The sequence below is a fragment of the Stegostoma tigrinum genome, chromosome 32 (assembly GCF_030684315.1).
Source record: "Stegostoma tigrinum isolate sSteTig4 chromosome 32, sSteTig4.hap1, whole genome shotgun sequence".
NCBI classification, from domain to species: domain Eukaryota; kingdom Metazoa; phylum Chordata; class Chondrichthyes; order Orectolobiformes; family Stegostomatidae; genus Stegostoma; species Stegostoma tigrinum.
This window is the reverse complement of record NC_081385.1, coordinates 8,059,157-8,076,412: the sequence shown is the minus strand read 5'-3', so window position 1 is coordinate 8,076,412 and position 17,256 is coordinate 8,059,157.

The window sequence follows — 17,256 nt, the reverse complement described above, 5'->3', positions numbered from 1 at the left end:
TCCCATGCAGACAAGAGGGAAAATGCGCAAACTCCACATGGCCACCTGACTGTGTAATTGAACCTGGGTCCCTGGCACTATGAGATAGCAGTGCTAACTACTGAGCCACTGTGCCACCCTTTTCCTTCTGAGAGGGGGGACATCCTTGGGGATATTTTGACCTCAGAGTACTAAACCCACTGTCATATTCCTGTCTCGGTTGTTAGACTGCCTGGAAATGGTATTTTCTTACAGCCATGGCCTTATTTGATATGGAGATTGGCCTGCTATTTGTGGAAACACGACCAGGATGATACAGGAGTGGTCAGGATAAAAGGTTCACCTCCTTTCCCAAAAAATCATTGGCTCAGTGTTTGCAATGAAATCAGCACTAAAGGTTGCACCATATTAGGAAAGTCTCATAACGTACAGAAATTTGAACCTTCTACTTAACTTAACCACATCACTTCCTCATCTTATCTTCATTCTGCTCACCCCTCCTATTAAACCACTTACACATATAACTAAAAAACCTGATTATACGCTATTGAATAACCTTTTAAGCACCTCAAATAAACAGGCTTTTCAAACCAGCTCTGAAAAGAGCTTCAAGCATTAGTTAAATTATGAGATAGTTGCTTTGGAGTTAAGAACCCACAAAACTTCCTGAACATAGAAACTGTCGCCAGAACTGCTATCTCAGCAGATGCTAGATGTGAAAACATGAAAATAAGAAAATATGAAATGCAAATTAACATTAGTATTATATAAGGCTACCACTTCAACTTGTGGATAGATAAGTATTTTTTAAAAAAATCATCAGAATACTTTTTCACGTCTATAATGTCGATTTTTACTTCTGCCAACTGGAAAGTAAACAATCAGATAAATACATTTAAGGCTTGTTGTATTTTCTAATCACAAAACTGTCATGTCAGACTTTAATGATACACATATAATTCATAATACTGCATGCAATGATGCAGTGCAGACAAGGAAAATCATTTCTCCTTGCATTTTAAACGATTTATATCTTTGATCATGGTTCATGTCTCTAAACAAAACAGAAGAACAAAGAACACAACAGCACAGGAACAGATCCTTCAGCACACCAAGACCACACAGACACAGGATGCCTTTCTAAACTGAAAACCTTTTGCCTCTACAAAGCCTGTATCCCTCTTTTCTCTGCCCATTCGTATGCTTGTCAATATGCATCTTAAACAAAGCTGTTGTATCCACCTCCACCACCACCTCTGGCAGTGCGTCCCTGGCACTTACCACACACTTGTAAACCACATGTCCCTCACATCTCCTTTAAACTTGTGATAACAAGGTGTAGGGGTGGATGAACACAGCAGGCCAGGCATCATCAGAGGAGCAGGAAGGCTGACGTTTCAGTTCTGCACCCTTCTTCAGAAAAGAAGGGTCCAGACCCAAAACGTCAGCTTCCCTGCTCCTCTGATGCTGCTTGTCCTGCTGTGTTCATCCAGCTCTACACCTTGTTATCTCAGATTCTCCAGCACCGGCAGCTCCTACTGTTTCCTTTAAACCTGTCCCTCTTTTACTTCAAAGCTATGCCCTCTAGTAATTGACATTTCTACCCTGGGAAATCACTCTGATTATCAATTCTATCCAGGCTTCTCATAATTTTGTCAACTTTTATTAAGTTGCCCAACATCCTTTGACATTCAAGTGAAAAAAAAATTGTGCTCAAGTTTGTCCAACCTCTCCTCATAGCTAATGCTGTCCGAACCAGGTAACGTTTGTAAACTGTTTCTACACTTTCTCCAAAGTGTCCACGTCCTCCTTGTGGTGTGGCAATTAGATCTGTACACAACAGTGAAAATGTGGGCTATCTAAAGATCTATACAGCCACAGCATGTCTGGCTAATCTTTACACTGTATGCTGGACCACAGCTGGTTAAAATTGAACAGGTTGGAGAACCTGACTACCTCCCAGAAAACAAACCAACTTTCCTCAGACAAACTCGTAATGTATCAACAACAATCTCAATTGCCTCCTTGATAGGATAGAACATAGAACATAGAACATAGAACATGGAAAAGTACAGCACAGTACAGGCCCTTCGGCCCATGATGTTGTGCCGTGGAATAATCCTTATCCAAAAACAAAATAACCTAACCTACATTCACCTCAATTCACTGCTGTCCATGTGCATGTCCAGCAATCGCTTAAATGTCACTAATGACTCCACTTCCACGACTACCACTGGTAAACTATTCCATGCGCTCACAACTCTCTGGGTGAAGAACCTCCCTCTGACGTCTCCTCTATACCTTCCTCCTAACACCTTAAAACTATGACCCCTCATGGCAGTCAATCCTGCCCTGGGGAAAGGTCTCTGGCTATCGACTCTATCCATGCCTCTCATTACCTTGTATACTTCAATCAGGTCACCTCTCTTCCTCCTTCTCCCCAGAGAGAAAAGTCCGAGCTCAGTCAACCTCTCCTCGTAAGACAAGCCCTCCAGTCCAGGCAGCATCCTGGTAAACCTCCTTTGCACCCTCTACAAAGCCTCCACATCTTTCCTATAATAGGACGACCAGAACTGGACACAATATTCCAGGTGTGATCTCACCAGGGTTTTGTAGAGGATTGGGCGGAAGGTGGAGATTGGGATACTGCTCTGGGCTGTATTCCTTCTGTCGTTGCTGTGAAGACCATGAAAACAAGGCACCTTGTTCCATATGCACTGGTTTTTGCCTTGCTGTTATTAATCATTGAATGTTAGTCAACTCATACAGAGTAGCCAACTATAGAGGGCATCATGTTCTTATCTCATACCCATACATTTAAAGGAATGATTTAGGAGTGACCAACTGCAACAGTTTGATTATGTCTCCTTTTTTAAAAAAATGAGGTTAATTTTGAAGTTTTGGAATTGCAACAGCTGAGATCAGCTAGTTCAGTTAAAATCTGTATTGAGTCTTCCTTCTCTTAAATGGTCAGGTACTTATCAGATAAAGTTGATGACCTGCCAGACTTTTTTTTGATAAAATTACTTTAAGCTTTTATGGTGGCCAGTAAAGCATAACATTTCCATCTCCATATTGTCTCAAAATCTATTAAACTGCTAAAATTCTTATTGACCATGAAACCCAGCAATTTTTCTCCTTGAAAAACGTGAATACTCTGGCCATTCATTTTTGAATTCTACACAAGGAAACTGTTTCTAATGCCAGTAAAATGAGATGGCTCGTAGTCCAGTGCAGTTTTCAGGCTGGTACCACTCAATTTATTCTGTTTAGAAAGAGTTTAAATTCGTCCCTTTATTTACCAATGCATTATATAGAGTCAGAATCTCTGCAGCATGGAAAGAGGTCATTTGGCCTACTTAGTCTGCACTGACCCTTCAGCATCCCATTCAGGCCCAGCACCCCAACCCTCTCCCTGTTACTAAGGCTAACCCACCAACCTGCACAACCTTGGACACTGTTGTTTACGGCCGTCCCACCTAGCCTGCACACCTTTGGACAGTGGGAGGAAACTGGAGCACTGGGAGGAAACCCACCTAGACACTGGGAGAATGTGCAAATTCCGCGCAGATGGTCAGCCAGGGCTGGAATTGAACCTGGGTCCCTAGCGCTGTGGGGCTGCAGGACTAACCACATTTACCTCAATTTGGCAATTTTTTAGTGCCTACTCAATCTTTATCATTCAGCAACTTGTGACTCAATGACTGACCTAACCAGATCTCAATTTTCTTTGCTACGAAATTAGAAATGGCTGTAGAAACATGACAGTTGAGGCAGCAACTGTTGAGAGAGAAATACAGTAGACATTTTGAGTCCCACTTGACTTCTTCTGAAGCTGGAAAATTGAGGTTTGTATGTTGACAGATGGAGAGGAGGAGGAAGTGGAAGATTGAATTGGAGTAGAGCAAGGGATGATCCATTTGCTCCGCAGAGAGACAGGTGTTAGTGGAGATAAGGACAATTTATTCAAACTGAAAATAAGGTCAGGAGGGCGATGTTAGATAGGGACTATTTATGCTTTTTTACTAGGAGGAAGCAGAGAGCCTTTAGAACATCCTGAAGGGGAATTTGCATATCGAGGGATTCTGTATCAGTGGTGAAGAGGAGGCAGCAAGGTGGTGGAAACCGGAAATTGAGGAAGTGGTACAAAACATCAGAAGAACCACACATAAGTGGGAAGAGATTGAGCAAGGGGACAGAAATAGTAAGAATTATATGCAATGAAGCAGGAACAGGTCAAAATGATGGTTCTGCTGGTGTGGCCCTGCTTGTGGACATTGAGGAGGCAGCAGAACCAGGTTGTGCGGTATTGAGGTACTGTGAGGTTGGAAGATGTGGAGTGCAGATATCCAGATGAGGTGGTGAGTGACTGTCCTCGAAACAACAGCTGGTGACCACTGGTAGAGTCATGGTCCACGGGAAATAGAAGAAAGTGTCTGAGAGTTGGTGCTCAGCCTCTGCAATGTTGAGGTCAGCACACCCTTATCAGCAGGTTTGATTATAAAGTCCAGGTTAGAACCGAGAGAACGGAATGTGTTGAATTCAGAGGGAGACAGGTGACAGTAGATGAGGGGAGCAGACAAATAATTTTTGGTGTTGGTAAAGTATGACATAGTCTTTCAGCAATAACATATTCAAGATTGTACCAAAGGATATCTTACTTTGAGATGCAATTGGAATATCCTTCCTTTGTTTGATTCACGGTATTTCTTATAGTTGTCATTAACTCAAAATCATCGTTTCAAATAGAACTATTCATTATGCAAACTCCATCATCTCTGTTTAATCTGTACTTATAGAATGATAAGAAGTAAAACCCATCTTCAGTTCAGCTCAACTGGAATTAATAGATAATGCTGAATCCAAGTAAAGACCTATGGGTGTGATGTTGTCAATTTTCCACTGAAACACTTTTATGAAATGTTGCCTTCCCGGCATTGATTCTAATTGTTTCCTGACCATGTGTTTTGTGCTGGACCTGATTGGACTGTTTGGCCTATTTGACCCAAATGCAATCTTTAAACTCCACACTCCATTTATTTAAATAACTCACAGCGCCAGGGAACTTGGTGCGATCCCACCTTCGGGCAACTGTCTGCGTGGAGATTGCACGTTCTCCCCGTGTCTGCGTGGGTTTCCTCCGGGTGCTCCGGTTTCCTCCCACAGTCCAAAGATGTGCAGGCTAGGTGGATCGGCCATGCTAAATTGCCCATTGTGTTCAGGGAGGTGTAAATAAGGTGGGTTATAGGGGATGGGTCTGGGTGGGACAATATGCAATAGACAATAGGTGCAGAAGTAGGCCATTTGGCCCTTTGAGCCAGCACCACCATTCATTATGATCATGGCTGATCCTCCACAATCAGTATCAGGACGCTCTGAGGTTCAGTGTGGACTCGTTGGAAGAGCCTGTTTCTATGATTCTATGAACTCCAAATGAAAATAATATCGTTCTATTCCAAACTCTTTGAGAAAATGCCAATGTGGCTAAATAAAAGACACCAACCTTTATATATATGCAAGAAGCAAAGTATTTGTTTTTATCTTTAATCTACAAATTAACAGATCCATCTAAATTGTATTAGAATGGTTAACTCCACAAATGCAAAGTTCAACTAATTATTGAATATAAGCTGACACATCACAGGAGACAGTCAGAATAGAATCCCTACAGTGTGGAAACAAACCCTTTGGCCCAACCAGTCCACACTGACCATCAGAGCATCCCACCCAGACCCATCCTCCTATAACCCACCTAATCTACACATCCCTGAACACTATGGGAAATTTAACACAGTCAAGCCACCTAGTCTGCACATCTTTGGACTATGGGAGAAAACCCACGCAGACACAGGAAGAATGTGCAAATCCACACAGACAATCGCCCGAGGCTGGAATCAAACCTGGGTCACTGGAGCTGTGAGGCTGCAGTGCTAACCACTGAGCCACCGTGCCACCCTGTGTTATGTGATGCTTTTAAAAGAATAAGGACTGGGTTACAAAGATGGCAGATTTGGTTGAAATCTAGAAGCTCAACACCTGAACATGACACCACTTTTGGAAGTGGGAATAAGGACAGATTGTATTTTTATACATATGCATTTTACTGAAGCAACAACACACATAAATCATCAGGTACCTCCACTTGTTCAATTTTGGTGACCTTGTATTTGAAGCATGAAATATATAGATCTGGCCCCCTAAGGTGTGGGTTCTGAGAGGTATTGTATTGTGCATCTTTTCATATGGTCCTGTGGTAACTTTGAAAAGATCAGGCGCACTTGGGTAGAGGTAAGATGCCCTGAAGGAGAGGTCTGGTGCTGTTTGGATCAGGTCAAGTGCTTATCGGAATTGTTAGAAGACAGCATGGCTGTCTGTGGGAAGAGCTCATACTCTTTGGAACTATCACCAGGAATTGCTAAAAATGTCATACAAACAAGAAACAAGGAGTGAACAAGGGTTCAGTGGTTAACACTGCTGCCTCACAGCGCCAGGGACCTGAGTTTGATTCCACCCTCAGGCGGCTGTCTATGTGGAGTTTGCATTCTCTCTTCACGCCTGCGTGGGTTTCCTCTGGGTGCTCTGGTTTCCTCCCACAGTCCAAAGATGTGCTTGCTGGGTGGATTGGCCATGGGAAATTGCCCATAGATTTCAGGGTAGTTGGGTTAGCTAAGGCTAATGCAGGGTTATAGGCAGAGGGTAGAAGAGTCGTTCTGGGTGGTATGCACTTTGAAGGGTTGTGTAGACTTGATTGATTGAATGGCCTGCTTCCATACTGTCCGGATTCTAATTAGAAACAAGGGCAGACTACTCAGAACTTCGAGCCTGCTTCACTACTCAATAAGATCATGGCCGATCTGATTTTAACCTCATCTCTGCATTCCTGCATACCCCGATAGTCTTCCCTTCCCTTAAAAATCAAGAATTTATCTACCTCTGCCTTATAAGTATGTATGAATTTTGCATCCATTGCAGTTTGAGGAAGGGAACTCCAAAAACAGCCACCCCTCCGAGAATTTTTTTTTCTTATCTCTGTCTTAAATGAATGACATCTTATTTTTAAACTATGACTTCTAATTCTAGGTTCTCCCACAAGAGGTAAGATTCTCTTCACATCCGACCGGTCATGACACCTCAGAATCTTTGATGTTTCAGTTAAGTCACCTCTGACACTTCTAAACTCCAGAGCATGCCGGCCTAGCTGATCTAACCGTTTGTCATAAAGGCAATTCTTTTGTTCTGGGTATTAGCCAGTATTCCTTCTTTGAACCGCTCCCAAAATGTTATCATCCTTCTGTAAGAAAGTTGACAGGTACGATACAAAGTACTCCAGACAGAGTCTCACCAATGCCCTGTATTCCTGGAACATAACCTCCCTACTCTTGAATTCAATTCCTCTTGCAACAAAACATAATATTCTGCTAGTTTTCTTTATTATTTGTTGTATTGCACACCAACCTTCTACAATTAATACATGATCACACCCAGATCTCTCTACATCTCAGACATCTGCAAGCTCTCACATTTAGATCTGCTAAAATGGACAGCTTCACACTTTCCAACATTATACACCATTTACCAGATCTTTACGCACTTGCCTAACCTCTCTGTATCAAATCCCTTTTTAAGCTTATTACGTCTTCTTTAAAATTCACTTAGCTAACTATCTTTGTGTCACCTCAAATTTAGCAACCATATCTTTAGTTCCTTCATCCAAATCGATCATATGAATTGTAGAGAAGTTAGGCCTCAGCATGACCCCGTGTGGCACAATGCTCATGCTATTCTGCCAGCCTGCAAAAGCTCCATTTATTCCTTCTCTCTGCTTCCTGTATACCAGTTAATCTTCCATCCATACCCAGCGCATTACCATTAATGCCATGAGAGTTTGGTTCCTGCATTAGTCTGTGATGTGGCACCTTGTCAAATGTCTTCTGGAATTCTAGGTATGTTTTAACCAAAGAACTCTAATAAATAAGTTAAGCATGATTTCCCTTTGACAAATCCATGTTGACTCTGCGTGATTCCATTGAACTTATTCATGTGCTCTGTTATAACATCTTTAGTCATAGCTCCTTGCGTTTTCTCTTATGACAGATATCAAGCTAACAAGCTTGTAGTGTCCTGCCTTCTGCTTCCTCCTCATTTTGAATAAAGCTCTTACACTAGCTATTTTCCAATCCTAAAAGAACCTTCTCTGAATCTGAGTTTTGGAAGGCTAAAACCCACTTATCAAAAATCTCAGAAGCAAAAGCCAAGAACTGTGGATGTTGAAGTATGAAACCCGTATAGGCAGAGTTTGCTGGAGAGGCTCAGCATATCTGGCAGCATCTATGGAGATAACTGGGCACAGTTTATTGGATACAAAACATATTTCCACCACACAGGTGTTGCCAAACTTGCTGAGTTTCTCCAGCATTTTCTGCGTTTGAGCACTTTGTCAACCTTCTCACTAGCTACAACAAACATAGAGAGCATCTGTGAATAGAGACACAGGGCTACATTTTGAGTCTAGTATAATGCTTCCTCAGAATTATTTCACTCGCAACTTCTTTTAAGACCCTAAGATGAGATATGTCAGGAACATGAGACTTGGCATTTTAGTTTACCCAGTACCATTCCTCGGTGATTGTAATTTTGTTCAGCTCCTCTCTCCCATACAATTTCTCATTTACAGCTATTTTCAGGGCACAAGTTGTATCCTGAATAAAGATCAATCCAAAATGATTCAATCGAGATCCAATCCACATGCCATCTCTTTATCTCCTGTTGCTAATCTCCCAGACTCATCTTCTCACTTACTTTGCTATCTCTTTTGTTTTTAAAATATCTGAAGAAATGTTTCCTATCTAGAACATAGAATCTCCACAGTGTGAAAACAGGTGACACACATTAAGCCCTACAAGTGCACACAGACCTTCTGAAGACCATTCCACTCAGACCCATCCCCTCACTCTATTCTTGCATGTCCCATAGTTAACACACCTAACCTACACATTCCTGAATACTATGGACTATTTAACATGGCCAATCCAACTAACGTGCAGATCTTTGGACCATGGGAAGAAACTGGAGCACCTGGCAGAAACCCACACAGCTGCAGGGAGAACGTGCAAACTCCACACAGACAGTTGCCAGAGGGTGGAATCAAACCCATGTCCCCAGGGCTGTGAGGTAGCAGTGTTAATTTTCCCTGTTACTCTTAATTTTTCTCTGCTTTAATAATTCTTTGTTGTCTTGTATGTTCTGGAATGTTATGTCCCTAAATGAAATCCGAAAGATCTCACATATCTATAAAAGTGATCGAGTTTTAATGTAGGTGATTTTAACTTTCCAAACATCGATTGGGACTGCCATAGTGTTAAGGGCTGGGATGGAGAGGAATTTGTTAAGTGTGTACAAGACAATTTTCCTATAAAGCATGCAGATTTACCTACTAGAGAAGGAACAAAACTAGAACTTCTCTAGAGAAATAAGGCAGGGCAAATGACTGAGGCGTCAGTGTGGGAACACTTTGAAGTGTTGCAAAGTTGGGTACCGTATATGTGGATTGGAAGGGAGGATGTTAGAATTTGGTGTTTGTAAAATATCGGTGTTTGTAAAATGTTAGCAGGCAAACAGTGCTCGGTCCCTTGTAAAGATCATGAGCTTTTTCTATGAATAGAGATTCACAAAGGATGTTTGTGGGCAGAAGCTTATGGGTTTGGAGGTGCACAGAGCGCCTGAATTGAAACATTTGTATCAAAAGGCTGTACAGCTAGTAGACCAAGCTGCAGTTTTGTTTTGTTATCAAAATAAGAAGCTTTGCTTTTAGCCAATCAATTTGAATCAAGCACCTAGAGACCAAAAACCAATTACATTTAAATCTGATGGTTTTGACATCATGGGACCAATCATGTTGTAAGAAACTGAGAAATCATCGAGGTTATAGAAGGAGAGAGCAAATAAAAATCAGAAGAATTAACTGCCATCTGCCAGAGTTAACAGCTCTCAACTTTTAGCTCTCACAAGAGAATTGCTAGCTCTCACACCATCTGTAAGTTTTAGAGAAAGCACCATATAAATCAAAGGTATCTGTGGTATAACTATTTAATATTCCTGACAGAAAATTTTGATGGAGAAAGCTTTCCTGACAGAACATTTGCTAGAGAAGGCACAGAACATTCTGGAAGACATGTAATCTGACTGCCATTTTGAGCGACAAAATACTGTTTTTTTTGTTATTTTATATAAGTGGGACTTATATTTATTGAAACAGCATACTATTAGAGTCTTCTTTTGTTCAGGGATAGTTATTAGTTAGAAGAGGTTTATTCATTGTTTGAATAGTTTAGCTAATTTGTTCACAATTAGAATTAGATAAATAAATTGTTATTTGTTGATTGTAAAGTGACTGTTGGGGCTTGTTTTATTTAAGCACCAGAAGCTACTGAGAAGCAGGTTACATCACTTTTCACCCTACTTTTTAACAGATAATAAAGTGAGGTGCTCCTCTCTCGGTGTTCTAGTTTTAGTTATCAGTGGCGGGGTGGTGCTGTGGGGTTGGCGGTCAACCTGTGCTTTGTAACAGGGGCCAGTGATCATAATTCGAATAGTTTTAAAATAACTATGGAAAAGGATAGACCTGATCTAAAAGTTACAGTTCTTCAATGGAGTTAGGCCAATTCTGACAATATTAGGCAAGAACTTTCAAAAGTTGATTGGGAGAGGTTATTTGCAAGTAAAGGGATGGTTGGAAAGTGGGAGGTCTTAAAAAGTGAGACAGCGGGAGTCCAGAGGCAGTCTGCTCCTGTTAGTGTGAAGGGCTGGATGAGTGGAGAATTTGAGGCTTTGGCCAAGAAAAGGAAGGAGGCATTTGGCAGGTACAACTGGAATCAGGTGTATCCTTTGAGGAGTATAAGTTCTGTAAGAGTATACACAAGAGAGAAATCAGGAGGGCAAAAAGACGACATAAGATAGCTTTGGCAAATAGGGCTAAGAAAAATCCAAAGAGATTTTACAAATACATTAAGGGCAAAAGAGTGAGTGGGAGAGAATAAGGCCCCTTAAAGATCAACAAAGATGTCGATGTGTGGAACCACAGGAGATGGGTGAGGTATTAAACAAGTATTTTTTGTCAGTATTTACTGTGGAGAAAAATATGGAAGTTCTGGAATTTGGAGAAATAAACAGTGATATCTTGAAATGAGTCCATATGGCAGAGGAGAAGATGCTGGATATCTTAAGATGCATAGAAAATGGATGAATTCCTGGGACATGGTCAGGTGTATCCTAGAACTTTGGGGGAAGCTATGTAATGATTGCTGGGCCCCTTGATGAGATATTTGTTCATCAATAGCCACAGGTAAGGTGCCAGTAGATTGGAGAGTGGCTAATCATCATCATCAAACCCCTACAGTGGGGAAACAAGCCCTTTAGCCCAACAAGTCCACACTGACCCTCAGAGCATTCCACGCTGACCCACCCCTCTGTAGCCTAATAATCTACATATCCCTGAACACTACAGGTAATTTAATGAGGCCAATCCACCTAGCCAGCACATAATTGGATTATGGGAGGAAATCAGAGCACCTGGAGGAATTCCACACAGACATGGGGAGAAAGTGCAGACTCCACACAGGCTGAAGGTGGAATTGAACCCAGGTCCCTGGCGCTGTGAGGCAGCAGTTCTAACCACTGAGCCACTGTGCTGCCCATTATGTAGCACCATTATTTAAGAAAGGTGGTTTGAAAGGGCCAGAGAACTATAAACCAGTGAGCCTGGCGTCAGTGGTGGGTAAGTAAGTAGAGGGAATTCTGAGTGGGAGGGTTTCATTTATTTGGAAAAGCAAGAACTGATCAGGGAGAGTCTACATGTCTTTGTGCGTGGGAAATCGTGCCTCACTAACTTGACTGAGTTTTTGGAAGAAGTGACAAAGAAGAGTGATGAAAGCAAAGCTTTGGAAGTCATTTATATGGGCTCTGGCAAAGAATTTGACAAAATCCTGCATGATAGACTGATTAGCAAAGTTAGATCATTGGGAATCCAGCCATTTGGATACAAAATTTGCTTTACAATAGGAGACAGAAGGTAGCCCCCTCCCACTCCTGGACGAGATGTCCATCCTGGGCCTCCTGCAGTCCCACAATGATGCCACCTGAAAGCTGCAGGAACAGCAGCTCATATTTCGCTTGGGAACCCTGCAGCCCAATGGTATCAATGTGGACTTCACAAGCTTCAAAATCTCCCTTCCCCCGACTGTATCCCTAAACCAGTCCAGCTCGTCCTCGCCTCCCTAACCATTCCTCCCACCTCAAGCCCCTCCCCATCTCCTACCCACTAACTTCATCCCTCCTCATTGATCTGTCCGTCCTTCCTAACTCCTCACCTAAATTCACCTTTACTGGCTCCAACTCCACCTCTTTGACCTGCCTGCCTCCTGTCCACCTACCTTTTCCTTTATCCATCTTTTACCCGCCTCCCCCTCTCTCCCTATTTATTTCAGAACCCCCTTCCACTCTCCCATTTCTGAAGAAGGGTCTCGACCCAAAACGTCAGCCTTCCTGCTCCTCTGATGCTGCTTGGCCTGCTGTTTTCATCCAGCTCTACACCTTGTTACCTCAGATTCTCCAGCATTTGCAGTTCTTACTATCTCTGTAGTAGTGGAGTGTTGTTTTACGAGCTGGAGGATGGTGACCAGCGGTGTGCAGCAAGGATGAGTGCTTGGTCCACTCCTTTTGTTTAGTTATATAAACGATTTGGATGTGAACATCAGAAGACTGTTTAGTAAGTTTGCACATGACACCAAAATTTGTGGTATAGTGGACAGTGAAGAAGGGTATCTCAGAAAGCAATGGAACCTCGATGGGCAAGGATGGGCAGATGAAGTTTCATTGAGATAAGTGTGAGGTGTTGCATTTTGGTAGTCAAAACAGGCCATGATTTCCATACTTAATGGTAGGGCACTAGGGGTGTTGCCAAGCAAAGACTGTAGGGCTCAGGTTCATAGTGTCTTGAAAGTGGAGTCGCAGGTCCACAGCACAGTGAAGAAGGCATTTGGAATGCTCGCCTTTATTGGTCAATACATTGAGTATAGGAGCTGGGATGACATGAGCAGCTGTACAGGAGATTGTTGAGGCCACTTTTAGAGTGTTCATTCAATTCTGGTCTCCCTGCTCTAGAAAAGATATTCTGAAACTTGAATGGGTACAGAAAAGATTTACAAGGATATTGTCAGTGGTGGAAGATTTGAGCTACAGGGAGAGACTGAAAGGTTAGGGCTATTTTCCCTGGAGTGTCAGAGCCTGAGGGACGACCTTATGGAGGCTTATAGAATTGTGAGAGGCATGGATAGGGGACTAGCCAAGACCTTTTTCCCAGGGTAGGGGAATTCAAACCTAGAGGACATAGTCTTAAAATGAGAGAGGAAAGATTTAAAAGGGCCTAATGGTTCAACTTTATCACACAGATGTTGGTGCGTGCATGGAATGAGCTGCCAGAAGAAGTGGTGGAGGCTGGTACAATTACAATATTAAAGATGAGTTCATGAATAGGAAAGGTTTAGAGGGATGTGGACCAAGTGCTGGCAAATGGGAATAGATTAATTTAGGATATGCAGTTGGCTTGGAGGAGTTGGACTGAAGGGCCAGTTTCTGTGCTGTACAAATCTATGACTCTACAACAGGGTTCTTTTTGAAATGTTTATTAACCATTTCCTGAGCAGCAAATTGCCACGGCTGCTTCACTTGGTGACCATGCTAGGTTTGATCAACACGCTGGGTAGCAGTGAGTGAAGCATCACACCTGTGATCTGCATCGTTGTCTGGAAGGAGAGGAAGCTGGGAATCAGTGGCCCACTTGCATCTTGCTGCCTAAAAATGGAGGGCAAAGACAAACCTCCATTGCTTGAAACTTACAAGTCACAAGCGCCCTGACACCCACCTACCACATCACCATTAATCAGTCCTAATTCATCCACCAGAGGTAGCGTAAGCTCTACGATTGCATTTGGTGGTACAAAAGACACTGCAACATTCTTCAAGTTCATAAGAAAGCTTGTGAGGCTCTCAACCCTTGTATGCCCATACCATTCATGCAATTACTTCTTTGATTGCCAACCAGGCTGCCAGTATTTGTTGCACAAGTTGAATCCTGTCAAGCTATCTTTAATCACCTTTGAGCTAGGCGTCTCCTTGTCAGTGTTTAAATAAGACACAGCTGTTGAAATAACCTTGCATGCCCACCCTAGCTCATAGGAGGTCTGTCCTCTATTTCCACTGGTCGCCCATTCAATGTTTAAAATTCCCCCGACAGTAACTGATATTCATGTGTTTAATTGTGGTGCTCAAAGCAACAATTTTTAAATAGGAATGAAACATGCACAGACTTTAGTAAAAGAGGGGACACACTGTTGTCTCGCGATTATAAGAAATAGAGGCAGGAGAAGGCTATTTGACCCATCAGGGCTGCTGAGCCATTCAATATGATCAGGGATGATCTGATTGTAGCCTTAACTCCAGCTTGTCCTATATAACCCTCGAACACTTTGAAAATCTGTCTAACTCAGCCTCGGATATATCCAATGATTCAACATCCACAGCAGGCAGGAAAGCGGAACTTAGGATCATATCAGCCATGATCTCATTGAGTGGTGAAGCAGACTCAATGGGCTGAATGGCTTCAAAATCTTCCACAAAATGTGTCATTGTGCGCGTACGAGCATCTGCAATATATTATGTCGGTTTGTAACTAAGTACATGCATGTGCTCCTTTGTAAATGTAAAAAAAGTGTGACATTTTTTCTTTCAAACAATGCCTTAACTATTTAGTTTACTTGATCATTGAAAGGTGAATTACTTTAGCTATTTCATTATCATCAAACATGCGGTGAATTGCTAATTGGCCATATTGACAAAATATGACAGAAACATGTTAGTGTTGTATTGCTGTAAATGTCCTGTAGATTATCCAACTAGAGGCATATTTATTATGCTAATTAAATTTTAATTTCTGTCAATCTGACTGACATGGTCCAAGATGAGATACCGCCATCTAAAGGACATTTGTTTATCTGAAGGAAGTAATGGTTCACAGCAATTTGAGTTACTGAGCCTTTGAAAAAACAGTTAGCCTTGAGTTTTGGTGAAAAAAACAGGATAATAAAATTGAGACTTGTCAAAAATAAGAACAACCAAGATATTTGAGTGAACTGGGCAGAGGAGAACTGAAGAAGAAAGCCTCCACTTGTAACAATGGAAGAGAATGAACTTTGAACTGGGGGAGAGTAGGACTGGTGTTTCTGATTGCTGGGGCAGTAGACAATAACTTGCCAAGTGACAATGAGGAAGAAGGTGAGAGGCCAGAAACAACTTGAACAGAGGGGATGAGGAAACAGTGGGAGTAAGGAAAGACTGAATATGAAGTGTAAATTAAATGTAAGGCAAATAGCGTGTGAACTGGTGATTCAAAGTGGGGGAGCCGTCATGTTTTAAACAGGTCTGCAATCTGAAAAGAGATATTACAATTAAACATGCGTAATCACCCACTTTCAATTTATCACTGATAACATCCACAGCAATACGCGAGACAGGATCTTTTTAACATCAGTAGCCAATAGTCTAATATAATCCAATTAGCTCAATAACAGGGATTAACCTTTAGTGACATCATGAATGCAGTTGACCCAGTGTTGTTCCAGGTCACTCTATTCACTGCATATCCCTGGCTAAAGATTTTCCTATTGCAGCCTCTGTTATACACACGTCTTCCTCAGTGTCCTGTACAATAACCAACAGTAGTAACCTAGGGGCATTTCTCTGCAGCAAGGTTATCCAAAACAGAGCCAGTAGGACTACAAATGGGTGTGGCATTTGTGACCGGTTTGTCCCATCAGAGCCTTGATGGCCTGGGGATTTGAAAGTGTGTCTGGTGGGTGGGAAGGTGGTGGGGGAGCCAGACATGTCACAGTGGGTTTGACATTGATGGATAATAGAAAGGTCTTCTTTATCTGAAATATGTTGGGGCTCAATTTTTGGGATGTGGGCCTGGAACGTTCTGAGCTGGGCCGGCTCAACAGCTCCACCATCTTGAACAAAAGCAAAGTTACTGGAAAATCTCAGCAGGTCTGGCAGCATCTTTGAAGGAAAAAACAGAGTTAACATTTTGGGTCTGGTGACCCTTCTTCAGAGCTGCTGCCCGATCTAGTCCTCCTTGATCTTGGCTCTTTTGGTCAATGTAGGCCACAAGGTGTAGGTAGGCAATTATCGCGTGAAAAGCCTTGGTCAGTGATTCCTGATGTGGCGATGTTGGGATGGGTTTGGGGGCGATGGGGATGGGGTGTTGGTATTGGTGAAAGATCAAAAGTGTGGGCACTGAGCGCCAGGCAAGGAGTGTCAGTTGGTCTTGCTGAGCCTCCATCTCCTAGGTGACAGCCAAAGGCCAACCTGCAGAAGGGCTCCCACACTGTAGTAGCTAGTGGAAGTGTTGGACGGGGCAAGAGGTTGGACAGGAGTTTAGAAGAAATGGGAGGGATCTCACAAAAACCAACAAAATTCTATCAGGACTCGACAATGTAAATGCAGGAAGCATGTTCCTGATGACTGGAGAGTCTATTGGATGGCATGGTGGCACAGTGGTTAGCACTGCTGCTTCATAGTGCCATGGACCTGGGTTCATTCCAGCGTTGGGCAACTGTCTGTGTGGTGTTTGATGTGTTCTCCCTGTGTCTGTGTGGTTTTCTCCGTGTGCTCTGGTTTCCTCCCACAGTCCAAAGATGTGCAGGTTAGGTGGATTAGCCGTGGGTAATGAAGTTGGGGTGGGTCCGTGTGAGATGCTTTTTGGAGGGCCAGTACAGGCTCAGTTGGCCTCTTTCTGCACTGTAAGGGTTCAATCAATCAGGAATCTTGAGGTAAGGGTATGGGTTGGGCCATTTGGGACTGGAATAAGGAGAAATTCATTCATCCAGGGAGCCATGAGCCAGTGAAATTCTCTAACACAGAAAGCAGTTGAAGTCAAGCATTGAATGCTTTCAAGAAGTAATTAGATATAGTTCTTAAGGTTAGCAGGATCAAAGGACGTGGGCAAAAGAGGGAACTGGGTCCCGAATTGGATGATCAGCCATAATCAGTCTTGAAGGGCTGAATGGCCTACGCCTGTTCCTAATTTGAGTGCAACAATCCAGCAAAGACTGGGCTGTATTCGAATCTTCACGCATGCAGACATGATTTGAGATTCCTCAGTAAGCAATGGAAACTTCCATCACATCGACAGAAGCTGGATTGAAAGAATTCTGATACCAACCT